Below are 17074 nucleotides of genomic sequence, written 5' to 3'. Positions count from 1 at the left end.
TTATTCTCAATATTTCGCCATAAAACCCTATGCATATAACTTTCAAGTGCAAAAGAATATCTCCCCAATATTTGGTCTGACACTAAAATAGAAATAACAATAAACTTGGTTTAAATGATACCAGCAAAATTATTTTATATTTATTTAAAATCATAAAATAAATTAAATCATAGAATACAGAAAGAATTGAACGCTGTTTTCCTAACAGGTTGGCATGTATTAAACAATTTTAAAGAGGCAGAAATATTTCCTTTTGAGGATAGAACATTCATTGTGTTTTTTAAATAATTTGGAAAGAGAGTGAGTTAAAAATATTTTATTTTTCCAAAACAATTGAGAATTGATGAAATTTATTAACCTGGTATGTGATATTTGAATATTTCTTTAAAAATGGTCTCTCACCTCTGAAAAGTGTGGACTAAGTAAATATTCTTTTATATTCTTTTCTTTCCATAGATAATCCATTACCTGATATCAGGTTTCATGTTTAAATTAACCAATATATATTTGAAACTAAAAACTATGTAGACATACACTACCACTATTCTGAGTGAAAAAACAAGGGAGAAAAACATGAGAATCAATGAAGTACTGGAAACCATCCCAAATGATATTTAAAGAATGGTAGAATTTGGAAAACAGAGTGAGCACTGATGCTTACTTGGCTAAAGATCTGAAGCTTGGAAATAAGAAATAAAAATTATCTAAGCCAAGTCACAAAGTATCTCAAACTAAACGAAACAGTACAAGCATGTGTAGGTGACATTTTTTGATGAGTGACATTTTAAGAAAAGTAGAAATGCACACTCTTTTAAAAATGTGAGATAGATAAAATGTTTAAGATTTAATTACTCTTGAGAAGTACAGGGTACACTCAGTCACCCTGACTTGCCCTAAGACTGTACATGATTTTTTTCTTATCGCTCAGTTAAGCATAAATTCATAGATTTCATGGTTAAGGGAGCTTGAGATGAGATGCTGGTTGCCTGCACTTAGTCCTGCCACTTCTTATCGGACCATCTGCTGTCACCTCAAAAAGCCAAGACTGTATAATCTCGGTAAACATACAAACCATTCCTGCATTTAATTTCAGTTGGAAGGAGGACCCCATTATGTGTATTGATTTTGAAGTGTCACTACCTTCTTTTGATGAATTCTCAGTACCTTCTAGCTACTGACTGCTTTTCCGTGAACACAATATTAAGTCTTAATAGTGTTTACTCCAAGCTTCCTACATAAATGCTTAATAAAGTTCATGGTCGTAGAAGTTAATCTAATTTGCATGAAAATCTGCCTATGTGTTTCATTCACCTTCTAAATTTAAGTAGCATTTGTTATCAATGGACCCAAATGTGCTGGAGCTGGCACAGAGTTAGTGATAAACAGAAGTAAGAATCGCTAGTTGCTGAGACCAGCAATGCTGGTTCAGAACTCCTGAAAACCCTCCTGGCTAAACACTGCATTGTACTGACCAAAGGGACAGGGTGTGTCTTTGCAGTGGGATCTATATGTGTGTTCTGGCAAGTTGGGACATGTGGGGTAGGATCGGAGAAAGCCAAAAGAGGTCAAGTAATCACAGTTGTGGGCAAAGGACATTTATAGACTTCGTACCTGTCCTCAAATCCTTAGTTGCACAGTTTACTGTACTCTATTGTCAATTTTATTAGTGTTTTAGAGGTCAGTAGGATTTATAAGTAATATCATATCCAGATTGAAGAAGCTCAGCAATCCTCACATTATGGTCGAGCTATTAAAAATGAAAGATAAAAAGAAAACCTTGAAAGCTTCTAAAGAAAAATGACACATCACTTAAAATAATTCCAAAGATGTCAGACTTTTCAACAGAAACTATGGGGGCCAAAGATAATGTAAAGATATTTTTAAATTGCTGAAGGAAAAAAAAATCACCAGCCAGATGATGTTCACAATAGCCACTGAAACTATTCTTCTAGAATAAATATGAAATAAAAACATTTTCAGATAAAAAACTAAGAGAATTCATGGCCAGTCTGTCATCAATATGAGATATGCTAAAGGAAGTTCTTAAGAATGCAAGAAAATGGTACCAGTAAAAAATTCAAATCTTCAGGAATGAATGAAATGGCAAATATACAATAAAAAATATTTTTTTCTATTAATTCCTTTAAAATGCAGAGAACTTGTTTAAAAGAAAAATTATGGTATTGTCTTATGGAGTTTATTATATATAAAATAACAGTTTTAGCATAAATGATGATGGGCTGGGAGTAAATCAAAATATATGTTGTCAACGATTCTTAGTTTTAAATAAATGATATAAATTAGAAGTAAAATGTAAAGACTGAAGGTAGTTTATGGTAATCCCTAGAGCATCCAAATAAATAAATAATGCAAAGTGATATAACTAAAAAGAGAATAGAAAAATTAAAATAAAATTTTAAAAAATATTTCTGACCTAATTTAAAAGAGGACAGCAAAGGGAGAAAGAGGAAGACAGAGTGGACAATAGGAAAACAAACAATAAAAAGAAAGATCTGAATAGAACCAGATCAATAACTACAATAGATGTTAATGAATTAAACACTCCAATTAAAAGGTATATATTTTCAGAATGAGTATAAAAAGCAAGGCCCCCAAAACAATCTGCTATCTACAAAAGATGCGCTTCAAATACAAAGAAATAGATGTGTTAGAAATCAATGAATGGAAGAAGATGTAACATGCAAACAGTAAGTATAAGAAGGCTGGAATGTATGTATTAATGTCAGATAAAATGCATTTGAAGCCAAAGCACATTCCCAGAGATAAGAGAGAGATTTCATAAGAGGGTCAATTCGTGAAGAAGACATAACAATCATAAATATGCATGCACTTAACAGAGCCCCAAAATACATGAGACAAAAACTGACAAAATTTTACAATCATGGTGGCAGATGGTAACCATCCCAATTGATTGAACAAGACAAAAATATCAGCACAGACATGGAGAATCTGGACACTATTTATAACTTTGACCTAAATGATATCTATAGCACACCACATATACATAATAACTGCAGAATGTGCATTCTTTTCAAGTACTCATTGTACATCCAAAAAGACAAACCATACACTAGACCACAAAACAGGACTTAATAACTTTTTAAAAGTTGAAATCATATCAAGTATGTTGTCTGACTACAATAACATTAAAATAGGAATTGATAAAAATCAGATAATTAGAAAAACTCCAAATATTTGAAAATTAAACAGTATGCCTCAAAATAATATATCTGTTGAAGAAGAAATCACCAGGGAAACTACAAAATATTATGAAATGATTGAAAGTGAAGACACAACATTTCAAAATTAATGGGATGCAGCTAAAGCAGTCTAAAGGGGGAAATTTATAGATTTTAATGCATATATTAGGAAACAAAAAGGATCTAGAATCTGTGAACTAAATTTTTTATTTTAAGAAGCTAGAAACAAAAAAGACTGAATTAAATCCAAAATAAGTAGAAGAAAGAAAAAAATAAAGATCAAAGCAGCAATCAATAAAGTATGAAATTGACACTGATAGAGATCAGCAAAGAAACCAAAAGCTAGTTATTTTAAAAGATTAATTAAACTGATAAAACTTTAGCTTAAAGGCAAAAGTCACAAATTGTCACTTTCTGAAATGAAAGAAGCAACTACCATATATCCTACAGATATTAAAAGGATAGTCGTTTTATGACAATGAATTTGACAATTTAGGTGAAATGAATTGAACTGAACTATTTCAAAGACATAAATTACTAAAATCGACATGAGATGAAGCGAAAATATAAATAGCACTATATTTATTAATTTTTTAAAAATTAAAACCTACTCACCAAGAAAACTCCAAGTTTTCTGTAAATTCTGGTTATCTGGTAAGTTCTATAAAATGCTGAGGATGCAATGATTTTACACAAATTCTTTCAGAAAATAGTGGAGGGATACATAATTTCTAACTTATTTTATGAGGTGGGCATAAGTCATACACCAAAACCTGACAAAGACTTTACAAAGCAAAAAAAATTAGAGACCAATACTCTGCATAAACAAGAATGTAACATTCGTTAAAACATTGTTAGTAGGTCAAATCCAACAATGTATAAAATACATCATGACTAAATCGGTTTTACTCCAGGAATCCAAGTGTTGTAGGCAGGCTTTGAGATGGCTCCTAATGATTCCTGCATTCTGGTATTCATGTTCTTATAATCACCCTCTCTTGAATGTGGGCTGGATTTAATGACTCACTTCTACCTTCTGATATTAGGTTACTAAAAAGACTACAGGTTTTGTTTTGCTGTTCTATTTCCCTCTCTCTCGTACTACTCACACTTGAAGAAGCCAGTTTTCACGTCATCACACAGTCCTATGGTAGCAACAGCCAGTGTGAAACTGAGACCTTTAGCTCGCCCGTTCATGAGGAGCAGAAGCCCACATGAGTGAGCTTGGAAGAAAATCTTCCCCCAGTAAATCTTCAGATGAGATCACAATCCCAAACAATAGTTTGACTGAATCCTCATGAGAGATCTTAAGCCAAAGACACCTATCCAGGCAGTGCCTGGGTTCCTGACGCATAAAAATTGTGAGATGATAAATATTTCTTGTTTTAAGGTACTAACTTTTGGGTGACTTGTTATGGTCTAACTTTGAAATGATCAGTGAATTCACCAAATTAAAAGACAACAACAACATTATCATCTAAATTGATGTAGAAGGAGCATTTCACAAATTCAACACCAAGTCATGGTTTAAAAAAAAAAACAACTCATCAAACTTGAATAGAAGGAAACATCCTCTACTGATAAAGAGCTTCTAAGAAAAATCTACAGCTAACATCATGCTCAGTGGTGAAATATTGAAACTTTTCCCCTAAGTTTGGGAACCAGATGAAGATGTGCACTCTCACCGCTTCTGTTTGATACTATCAGAGTCTTCATTGGTGTAATAAAGCAAGAAAAAAGAAATGAAAGATGCAAAGGTGAGAAAGGAAGAAATAAAACATCTCTATTTGTGGATGACAAGCTTGTTAATGTAGGAAGTCTTAGTTATACTCTAAAACTAACAAGTAAAATTTAGCAAGGACGCAGAATAAGAAGTCAACATTAAAAATATCAGAAGTATTTTAATATACTAACAGCTAACATTTGGAAAAATTAGACTTAAAAAGCAACTACATTTACAATTCTGTGGAAAAACTTAAAACTTCAGGAATGAACAAGGAAAGATGCACAAGGTATCATCACTGAAAACTATGTAACATTGTTGAGAGAAATTAAAGAAGACAAATTAATGGAGGAATAAACCTTGTTTATGGGTTGATAGATTCATTATTGTTAATATGCCTATTGTCCCCAAATTTGTCTATAGATTCAAGGTTGTCACATTCAAACTACCACTATGCATTTTATAGAAATTGACATACTGATTCTAAAATTTATGTAGTAATGTAATGATCCACAATAGCTAACTCATTAAAATAAGTTTGAACGACATATAAACTACTTGATTTCTAAAACTACTATAAGGTTACTGCAATTAGTATAATTTGCACATTAAAATAGATGTATAGATTAATGAAACGGAATTGAGATTTCAGAAATAGATAGACTCATATATGGTCAATTAATTTCTGACAAAGGTGACAAGGCAATTCAATGGGGAAAGACTTTTCGTCCAGTGTTGACACAAACGGATGTCTGTCTAGGAAAAAAAGAGATTAATCTTGACCCTTATCTCATAGAATACACAAATATTAACTCAAAATGAACAATAGATCTAAATGTAAAAGTTAAATCTATAAAATTTCTAATAGAAGAGAAATGAGAAAATTTTACTAACTTGAAGTATGAAAAGTTTTCCTAGATAAGACACAAAAAGCATGAATTGAAAAGAACACATTTAATTTTATCAAAATTAATAATTTGGGTGGCTGGCCTGGTGATGTAGTGGTTAAGTTTGTGCCCTCCACTTTGGCAGCCTGGGATTCACGGGTTCAGATGCTGGGTGCAGACCTACACTCCATTCATCAAGTCATACTGTGAGAGCATCCCACATACAAAATAGAGGCAGATTGGTACAGATGTTAGCGTGGGGACAATCTTCCTCAAGCAAAATAAATAAATAAATAATTTTTCCTCTTCAAAAGACACTATTGCAAAAAAGGAAAGGTCAAGCTGTGGAACGAGAGAAAATATTTGTAATACATATATTAGACAAACAACTTGTATCCAGAATATATTAATAACTCTTGTAATTCAATAATAGAAGGTTAAAAACAACCAACACTAAAATGGGAGAAAAATTTCATAAAAGAAAATATACAAATGTCTATTTAGCAAGTGACAATACCTTTAAGAATCAGGGCAATGAAAATTAAAACTACAATGATATATCTCTAAATATCCACTAGAATGACTAAAACATAAAAAGACCCAAAATACTAACTTTGGTGAGTACATAGAGCCGCTGAAGCACTTATATATTGCCAGCAGAAATATAAAACAGCACAACTATTTTAGAGAACTGTTGGCAAGTGGTTGAAAAACATAAATATACAACTACTGAACAATCCAGTCACTCTACTCCTAGGTATTTATTCCAAGAGACATAAAATCATATATACTTGGAAATACTTGTATATTAATGTTCATAGAAACATTATTCACCATAGCCAAAAACTGGAATAATCTAAATGTTTACCAACAGTTGAATGAATGAGGTTATACTGTGGAGTAGAATATCACATAAAAATAAATAGAAATGGACAACTGTTACACACAATAATAAAGACCAATTTCAAAATCATTTTGTAAGTAAAACGAGCAAGACAGAAAAGAATACATGCGATATAATCCCATTTTTATAAAATTCTAGAAAATTCAAACTGATTTTTAGCAACAAAAAGCAGATCAGTAGTTACCTGGGCTTGGGATAAAATGAGTCATGTATTTCCAAGGAGAAAGAGAAAAGCTTTAGAGGGGATGGAAAGACTCTGTATCTTGATTGTGGCTATGTTTACACGGGTGTGTACATCTGGTAAAAGTCTTCAAATCATACACTTTCAATGGAGGCAGTACATAAATATATACAGTATATAAATCATACTTCAATAAAATGATAAACAAAAATTTTGAAACTTGGGTCTAAGTCCTTCATAAGGGAAAATGAACTAAGCCAAGTGAATGTAAAGATAGCACAGGATGAAATATGAAACACTACATTATTTTTATTATGGAATATACTTCCTCTGAAATAAACCAGGCACATGCAGAGTGTGAAGTACTATGCTCTACACTGTGGTGGAGCGAGACTCAAAAAGAAGTCCTGAAAGTGCTTTCTGGAAACTCAACATCAGTGATTTTCATGAGTTGCAATCCCTTGTCCTTTTTGTTAAACCCTGTATACCAATTAGGGAGCTAGAAACAAATAATTATACTACAAGAGAGCACTCTGTAACTGATTAAGAGGTCAAGTAAAGCTACAGGGAAGTCTAGAGGAGAGATTAATTCCCAGCTGAACAGTATCAGAGACGCTGTCACAGAAGAGCGGACACTGTAGGCAACTCTTGAAGACTGGCACGATACTGGGTGGCCTGAGGGACAGCATCCAGACAAGGAAACCGTAAGAGTTATCAGAGAAGGGGAAGGAGACCCAAGAGACCACAGGCAAGTGAAGCTGAGGGAGGAGAATTTGAGGGAGGCCGCATCCCAGCTTCTGTGTGATGCGTCTGTGCCGATATCTTGTCACGTTATTTATTTGTAAAATTAATACATCCCAGACGCGTTAACAATGCTATTTTCAATTTAACATGGATGTATGGGCTCTGAATAGTGATTCTGATATGCTCAACTGGGACGCCTGCTGTTGGTAAAATGAGACTTCACAAGGATTGTCCCTTGGCTAACTCCAGTATGGGCAGAATAATGCCTGCTCATCGATCAGTGAGACTGAGTGACTGAGGCAGAGTTCAGCCACGGAGCAATGATTTTTATCAGTTATACAAGGGGTTTTCGAGGAGCATTAGGCCCACAGAAATGCTGTGGTCCACCAACGTGGGTTAATCCTGCCAGGCCTCCTCTGGCCTCAGCACTCTCAGCTCTCAGCCCTCCAGGCGTCTGGCAGCTTCTGGGTGTGTTCCCATTCACCACTGGGGTGCTTCCAAGGTTCCTCTGGCACCTCCCACACACTCATTCACCACGGTCTGTGTTTCCTGCTTTACAAAAGGGTCAGCAGTCCTGAATTTAGTAAACAAATGCCCCCTACACCTTCAAAATTCTCTTTTCTATGAGAAGTCTCTTCCCTCGCCGAAGGTTAATTTGTTCCTCCCATTTTTTTCTGACTCCTTTTAAGACCTTGTTCTGCATGTTAATTATTAGACTTTCCTTTCCAACTCTCCATTTTCTGATACCACTAGGTCTTTCACCAAACTCACATTGCCCTCACTTTAAGATGAAAGCAAGAGTAAAAATCCTTTCCTAAAAATAGTCTTTTATTCAAGCGTTTAAAATATAGTGTATTAATAGAAAATTTGGAGTATAGTAAGGCCAACAGATCAGGAGATTATTGCCATTGAAAAGACAGTTTATTATGCACAGTTCCCAAAAGGAGGGGAGCCACACAGGGAAGCACAGGGTTCAGTCACGGGGCAGTAGGGGGAGGAACTGAGGGCAAGAGTCTTAACTGTGGTTTCCATGCGAGAGAATGAACAGTGAGGCAAAATAAGCAGATTTAGGATTGGCTACTTTGATGATTTCAGAGGACTCTGAGTCATAGGGGCTGTCCTAGTTGTCTCAGACCTGGCCTTGGGGTGATTAGAGCAGGAGTATAGTGGCCCAGAGTGCCAGAGCCCAATAAGACATGTGGTTGGGGAGTGGGCTCTGGATTGGTTGGTTTGTATTTTAAAAGGGCATCCTAGGAGAAGGACTCCTCCAAAGGAGTGGAGGAGGGCAATGAGGGAGGCAAGAGGCCAAGGCAAGGTGACCCAGGCATATTTACAGGTTGTCTGGAACAAGGCATATTCAGCATATGGGTGTAGGGCAGATGCTAAATAATCAAGTTTACAAAAGCTAGAAATATGGATAGACATATCAAACTATCATGCCAAAATTCTTGTTTCCTTCAGGATGGAAATTCTTGTAGTTTTTAGTTAGTATTTCTACTTCTTGCTCAGTACTCAGCTTAATAAATCTGGTTTGGGGCCCTATAAAGACTTTGAAACTGATGTGAGTAAGTAAGGTCCTCGGGAGTTCCTAAATGAATCTCCGCTCTTCTTACTGCTCTTACTCACAGCCACTGGATTCATTCAAGTGCTCATCATCTCCCGTCAGAATATTTAGATCGCCCTGTAAGTGTCTTCATGCATCTAGATTCAACCGTACAAACCCTATACCTGCTCTATCTAGCATTCTAGAGCACACAGCTTCTCACGTCACACCTCGTTGCCTATTACAGGGGAGAGAACACAATCCTCACTTCTCAAAAAGTAGGTTCTAATCTCTCTCCACTTGCTACCCCTACCCCACCCTTCAACGTACTGAACACTTTAGCCACACCAAGTTATTTAAAACTCGTGTGTTCCATCTTGCCTTCATGCCTTTGTATACACAGTTAGCTTTGCCTGGAAAACCATTTAGTGCCCCTCCCACCACCGCTGCCTACCTCAGTCTCATTTTAATGTGGTAGACTGACCACATTGATGACCTCAGTTCTTCACTTCTTCCGTCTTGGGTGGGGAGTTCTGTTCCACACATTGGCCCTTGGATTGGCTGTGTGACGTGCACCCAGCCTCAGAAACATGGGAGAGCACAGGGGAGACAATGTGGGAACCCAGCTGACCCAAGGACTTGTGAGAAATAATCAATGGATGCTGTTTTAAGCCACTAAATTCTTCTGTGGTTTGTTACAAAGCAATGACTAACTGACTAATTTTTACACAGACTGGGATTTCTCAAAAACTAGGTGTTAATCATCTTTAAGTGTCCAGTACCTATTAGAAGATAGTTGCTCAAAAATTGTGCAATGAATCAATAAATAAGTGAAATAGTATCTATACATACCCCCTCCTCCTCTTTCCTACACTTTTAGCAATTTTTTACCATATATGTTTAATCTCTTTTAAAGGTTTAGAAATGACAGACATATTAACTGCAAATTATGAATCTTAATTTCATCATAAACATAAATTGTCATAAAAATAAGGATAAGGAAGTATGGAATATCTTGATTGTTAATTCTTATAATGCCAAGTATATAATATTATCAGCAACCTGTGCTTCTTCTAATGCTTAATTTTATAAGTATAATGATATTACACGTAATAAAATTGTAAAATTCAAGATAATGTTTCTATTGGTGAAATGGCAAGACACTTCAACTACGGCGTGAATTGACTTGCATTTGCACGGATGTGAGCTACAGACCCTATCCATCTTCAACTCAAATACCAGTTTATTTTATGGAAATTAGAAGGGGCAAATATTGAGGAGTTTCCCCATAGTTCTCTTTGCAAATTAACTTATAATGATTCTTAAGAAGTTACCCTTCAACATAATCTCTCCTCTACTTTAGTTATTCAAACATTAGCCTCTCTTATTTTAATGGAATTACAGTAGCATTTAGAGCCTTCCTTGCCACATGCCATAAGATTACTAATGACAGTTTTTCGGTTATCTAACCAGTCAAGCATTCCGTCATCCACAAATTTGGCTGTGTTTATTATTAATGAAGCTGCACAAACCCTAGTGTATTGTCATACATTTAATTTCTCAAATATTGTGATAATGTAAACAACATACAAGAAAAATGTTTTTCATGAATACATATAAGATTAATTTTCTTTTGCCTGACATGCACTAATTCATACATACATTAATTCAACAAATATTTTGAGGGCCAGATGTATTCAAGCTTATGAGAGCAAAGGTAGAAAATGCATGGTTTTACTGCAAAAGTGATATATTTAAATAATTACAATACCATGAGTGCTATTGTTGATATGTATACAAAATCTTGAGGAAATATAGGAATGGGAGGAGTGTATATATACATTTTCCTGGGAAAGTCTCCAAAAGAGATGGCCATTTGGAAATGAGCATTAAAGATTAAGCAGGATTTCAAAGGTGGACAAGATGTGAAAGGGCATTCTGAGATAAAAGAGGCCTTAAGTCAAAGACGCTGGGAAGTACATGCTATCTCTGAGAAGAGTTCGCTTCCACTTTCTAGTACAGTGCTAGGCAAAGTGTGTGGACCAGGAGCATTAGCATCCCCAGACAGCTTGTTAGAAATGCAAATTCTCAGGCTCAATCTCAATCCAGCTGAACCAGCTTCCGGTGGTGGGGCAGAGAAGTCTGTGTTTAATAATTCTCCAGGTGATTCTTATGCATGTTAAAATCTGACAAGCCTGGTCTAGGGAAGTGGCCCTTAAAATTAGGGAATATCGAAATCACCTGTAGGGCTTGTTAAAAATGCCAATTTTGGGTTCCCATCTGGGTTTCTGATGTAGTAGGTCTGGGATAAGCTTGAGACCCGAATTTCTAACAAATTTCCAGATTGGGCCAAGGCTGCAGGTCCAGGGAGCACACTTTGAGAACCACTGACTTAAGTATGTGAGTAACTGATGGTGAATTTTCAAATTTAAGTTGGGACTGGATTATGAAAGGAGAATGTGATAGGCATAATTCTAAAATGGCTCCCAAGATCGTTGACTCCTGGCGTACGTGCACCTCCTTCCCATTATTCAAACAAGCACTACTCTATGTGCTGCTGCATGGAAGGAACTCTGCAGGTCTCATTACGGTCCTAATCAGTTGAATTTCAAATAAGGAGATTATCCAGGCAGGCCTGAGCTCAGCACTGGCCCACTTGAAACCTAGGTCTAAATATCAGAGATGGAGAAAGTCAGGGATTCAAACTAGGAGAGGCATTTTACACACCATTAGAGGTTTTCTGTGTCATGGAATGCAGGCAGCCTCCAGGAACTATGTGGCTCCAGGTTGATAGCCAGGATATGGGGACCTCAGTCCTACAAGTACAAGAGACTGTTTTTTGCTAAAAAAGAATGAGCTTGGAAGCATATTTCTTTTTCCCTAGAGCCTCCACATGATGACTCAGTCAGCCTGACACCTTGATTCCATCTTCGTGGTACCCCGAGCAAGGAAGCAGGCCATGACAGGCCACCCTTCTGATCTACAGAACTGTTGGTGTTGTTTTGAGCCACTAACATTGTGGTAATTTGTTACACAGCAGTTGAAAAGGAATTTAAACTATAAATGCCATCCTTAAGAAAGTTTGTACTTCACTGTCAATCCCTAAAAAATAAGAAAGTCATTAAATATTTCTAAGCAAATGTATGTTTCTTCATGTTTGTCTTTAAAAAGTCGAACTCCTGGGACCATGAGGGACAAGGTTTAAAGCATCCAAGAGTGGAGCTGAGGAAACGTTATGAGGCTGTTGTGAGGCCATATAGAGCAAATGACAGTTATCTGAAGTAAGCAAATAGCAGTGGGCATACGAGAAATAGGAATTCTTTTTTTTTTTTTGATAGACTTGGTATGGAATATGAGGAAGAAGGGGTCAAGGGTGACTCCCAAGGTTTCTAGACTGAGTGAATCTCTTAAAGCCCAATGAGAACAGAAGTTCTACATAAACTGAAAGAAACTTTAGGCAAATTCAAAATAATAACATATTACTATTATCAAGTTTTTAAAGAGAGAAAATTAGATTAAAAAAAGTCAAATTAATTGTTTTCCCCAAATTAAAACAGAAACTGAAAATTAATGTGTATGACCTATTACTAATCAGGTTGTATCTACCTTTCCTTCCCATGGCTACCTACTTTTTCTTCAAAATATGTAACATATCTTTAATTTCATTAAAGATCAGTGTTTTCTTCTCTAAGTTTGTGATATAAAAGACTTTTAGTATTCAGATGTCAAAGAACTGATAACGTTTCAAAATAAATGTTTCTTCAAATGAGCCTTCTGCCCCTGGGTTAAAGGACAATGAGAAAGTCTTACGAGGTCTTATGGTTTTCAGCTCATATCCTGATAAATGACGGGTCAAGGAGGGTTGTGTTTAATAGTATATTCGTCAATGACATCTCACTTTTTCCTCAATGTGTCCTCTGTGTGAGATAATTAAAATCATGTTTTGCTGCAATGTCAGCACACCAAGTTGCTGACTTTCTTGTTGTCTTACCACGTGGGTAAAATGAACGCTGTCAAATGCTAAACCTGGGATCTTCAAGCTCAGAGACATGGGATACAATGCATGCTCTCTGCAATCTACAGTTCTAGCTTCCTCTTTCTCGCTTCTATATTATTAGCATTCACTCATGTCACATGTGGATAGAAATGAAATAAGTGGAAAAGGTATGACTGCTGCTTTGTTGCCCAAATGCAGAGAATGAGTCCTCTCTTACTAACCATGTCTGAGTCTCTCAGTTCTATTCCATGGAAACTAGAGTGGTGTGACACAATTGTACATTTTAACTACTGTTAGAAGACTATGCTTGATAAAAGCAGTTGGTTCTTCAAATTATAAAAGTAACATCTGAAAAGTAATTTCAATAGTTAAAGAATACACTATAAATATGTATTAAAGCAAATTAATAATCATTCCTCCCCTCTCATACATTTCCTATGTGACTCATGAAACAAATAGTAAGAATTTGTTGTGTGTGCTTGCACAACTTTCTCCTTGCTCAGAAATACATGGTTGACACACACATTGTTGATAAATAAATGGTTTAAAGAGTAAGTTTCTTGTGATGCAGCTGTCTTGATTCTCATCAAATATAGCTATAATTCAATTAACAGATGATCTTTCATCCTAAGCTATACCATGAAGACTAATGTAATACTTAACGTGAGTCTACAATATCTAATACCTAAATAACATTGACAGAGAGACACATGATTACATAAAATAAATAGGCATGATTTATAATTATGCTAATTGTATTTTTACTTAATTGGAGCCCTTTATCCTAATTGTTATAAAATAGAAAGATTTGGTCTAGTTAACTTTTACACCTGTGGGTAGCCTTTGCTAGCTGAGGAGCAGATCTTTGTGAAAAACTACCAGATTTTACTATATGCAATCCTGGAAAATTTCCTGAGTTAAACCTCATTGTTTATTACTTTAACTACAGAAGTGTCAATAAAATGACAATTAATGGATTTATCAATGTATTATTACTTGCATTGTAAATAATTAAAAGAAATTCATTATACTATAAGATACTATGAAAAATTATATAATTCTGGTGTGGAGAAGAAGGGGATTTTCTTTTACACATTGTGTTTTTTATAATATTAACTTCACAACAAAGCACAAAATCATTGAAACTTCTCACATATTATATACCAACAATGTTACCAGGAAAACAAAATTTTTAAAATCCTCTATTAGCAATTGAAATGTACAAAACACACCTTTATTTGCTATGAAATTGAGATCCACCTTTACGGTGAGTTTTATAGCTGAATTAAAATGATGTTAGAAAACAAAACTGTCTCAAGAATTTATTGCATTTCTCTCATACTATCATTATTCTTAGCCTTTCCTCAGATGTAACTCCTATAAAGTTTAGAAACTTGCAGTATAATGTTTACGAAAAGAGCCAGAACAAAAGTTTTCCTATTTCTGTGTAGATTACATCATTCCTTTTCTTGATGACCTCAGACACATCTTGATCTACTCGTTTATTTAGTGAGACAAGCTGTAAGTCATATATCAAAAAGCCTGTCTTTCTTCCTTTTCTTCAACCAAATTCTTCTACATTCAGCACTAATATATAGTAGAAATTGTCTAAGTAGAGAACTTTTCAAAATATGCAAATCTTTTTAATTTAATATATTTAATGCTATGTATTTTTGGTTAATGTGAGTGCTAAATGCAGAAAGAAAACCAGTTTTGAATTCAACAATCCAATTAAGAAATATTTACAGAATCAATAATAGAAGAAAGATTTTTGTTGGAATGATGCGAAGATAAATAAGACAATATTACTACATTGGGGGTTTACTTATTTATTCATGCTTTCATTTGAATGTGAATTTAGAGTTTACAATATTCAGATGTTTTTGCTCCCCACAAAACCCATACAATAAATTCTTGTAGTTAAAAGAATTGTCAGTGTTTAGAAGCTATCATTTCTTGAGTGTCTACCATATGAGCAGCACTTTCCAAATATTACCTCTTATTGTTAGAACAACTCTGGTAAACATATGAGGAAACTAGTTCAAAGAGAATAAATTACACAAATTGTAGCAGATGCAGCCTGGATTGGAATCTTGTGAGTATGATGTCCATGACATCTTAAAGATGGCCACTCTTCCCAACTAGAGCTGTATTGTATTTCTCCATTCACTTGATTCTGGGCTGGGCTTATGACTGCTTTAATTCATAAAATACATTGGAAGTGGTGTCTTGCCAGTTCTGAGTCTCGCCTTTAGTTGTGTTGGCAATTCCTCTCCGTCTCAGAACATTTGCTCTTGGAATAGTCCCTCTAGGAATTCAGTCCCCACATGTAGATGCTCTAGTAGGTCAATAGTCACAGCCGAGCTCCTAGTTGACAACGATCAACTGCCAGTCATGCAAGTGAGCTTTCTTGAGCATCCAGTACAGATGAGCCTTCAGATGGCTGCAGCTCCAGCCAACATTGGCCTTGACAACATAAAAGACATCTGTAAGAATAAAACGTTGAGCTTAATAGATCTATAGAACTGTGAGAGATAATAATAAGTTATTATTTTAAGCCATTATGATTTGTAGTGCTTTCATGTGCAACAATAGGAAGCCGAAACAATTTCAAAACTTGTGATCCTTCCACTAACATATCTGCCCAGTAAGGAACATGAGGCAAGTTTATAAATAACTGAAATAAAAGACAGAACATGGCAATGTAAGTGGAATGTAAGAAAAAAATAAAATAAAAAACCTTTGGGGTAAGGAAGGATAAGAATAAAGAAGTGACATCTGGTGGTGGGGAGTGATGATGGAGCTCAAGGAAGATTTCATTTAAGAACATCTTATTCTCGGGGTACATTCAGCTTCAAACTGCTTGAGACTTAGTGTTTAGTGCTGCTCTTCTAGTGTTTAGACTTCAGCTTTGTCCTATAGCCTTTGGCTTAACCTTCAATTTTTTGTTTGGCAAAAACTCACCACTCACAGGAGAGCACTTTAGAACTTGATCTCTTGGTCAGACCTGGCGTGATCACCCCTGGCTTTCAAAGGAAAAATAGGAGAAAGAGGGAGACGTGATTATTTTGCTTGCTGCCTAGAGTCCAGACATCCCCATGGAACAAATGAGGAGCCACCACTATATATTCTTTTTCTTTTTAAGAACTCTGAACCTTTGTTTGGCATAAAGTTGGGAAGAATGACTCTACATGAGAGATCTAATGGGTAGCTTGTATAAAGATAAGATGTTTTTTAAGTCATCAAATTGGTGAAGTTATACGTAGTGTTACTAAAGTGTTGTTGCAAGTCATCATCTTTTTTTTCCCCCAGTTTTGTTGAAAAATAATTGACATACATCATGGTGTAAGTTTAAGACATACAGGATGGTGGTTTGATTTACATAACTGGTGAAATGATTACTACAATATGTTCAGCTAACATCCATCTTCTCAGATAGATACAATAAAAATGGAAGAGAAAAAGAAAAGTAAATAAAAATTCCCCTTGTGATGAGAATTCTTAGAGTTTACTCTCTTAATAACTTTCCTATATAACACACGGCAGCATCAGCTATAGTCATCATGTTGTACATTCCATTCATAGTACTTATTTATGTTACAAGTGGAAGTTTGTACCTTTTGACCACCTTCCTCCAATTCACCATCTTCCCACCCTCCACCTTTGGAAACCACCAGTCTGATCCCTTTTTCTATGAGTTTTTTGTTTGTTTAGATTACACATATAAGTGAGATCATACAGTATTTATCTTTCTTTATTTGACTTATTTCACTTAGCAAAATGTCTTCAAAGTCCATTCACGTTGTCACAAATGGTAGAATTTTCTCATATTTTAATGGCTAATATATAGGAATATATATATATATGTATATTC

The sequence above is a fragment of the Equus quagga genome, chromosome 5 (genome assembly GCF_021613505.1).
Source record: "Equus quagga isolate Etosha38 chromosome 5, UCLA_HA_Equagga_1.0, whole genome shotgun sequence".
In the NCBI taxonomy this organism is placed as follows: Eukaryota; Metazoa; Chordata; class Mammalia; order Perissodactyla; family Equidae; genus Equus; species Equus quagga.
The sequence above is the reverse complement of the archived record's forward strand: the minus strand, read 5'-3'. Positions refer to the sequence as shown.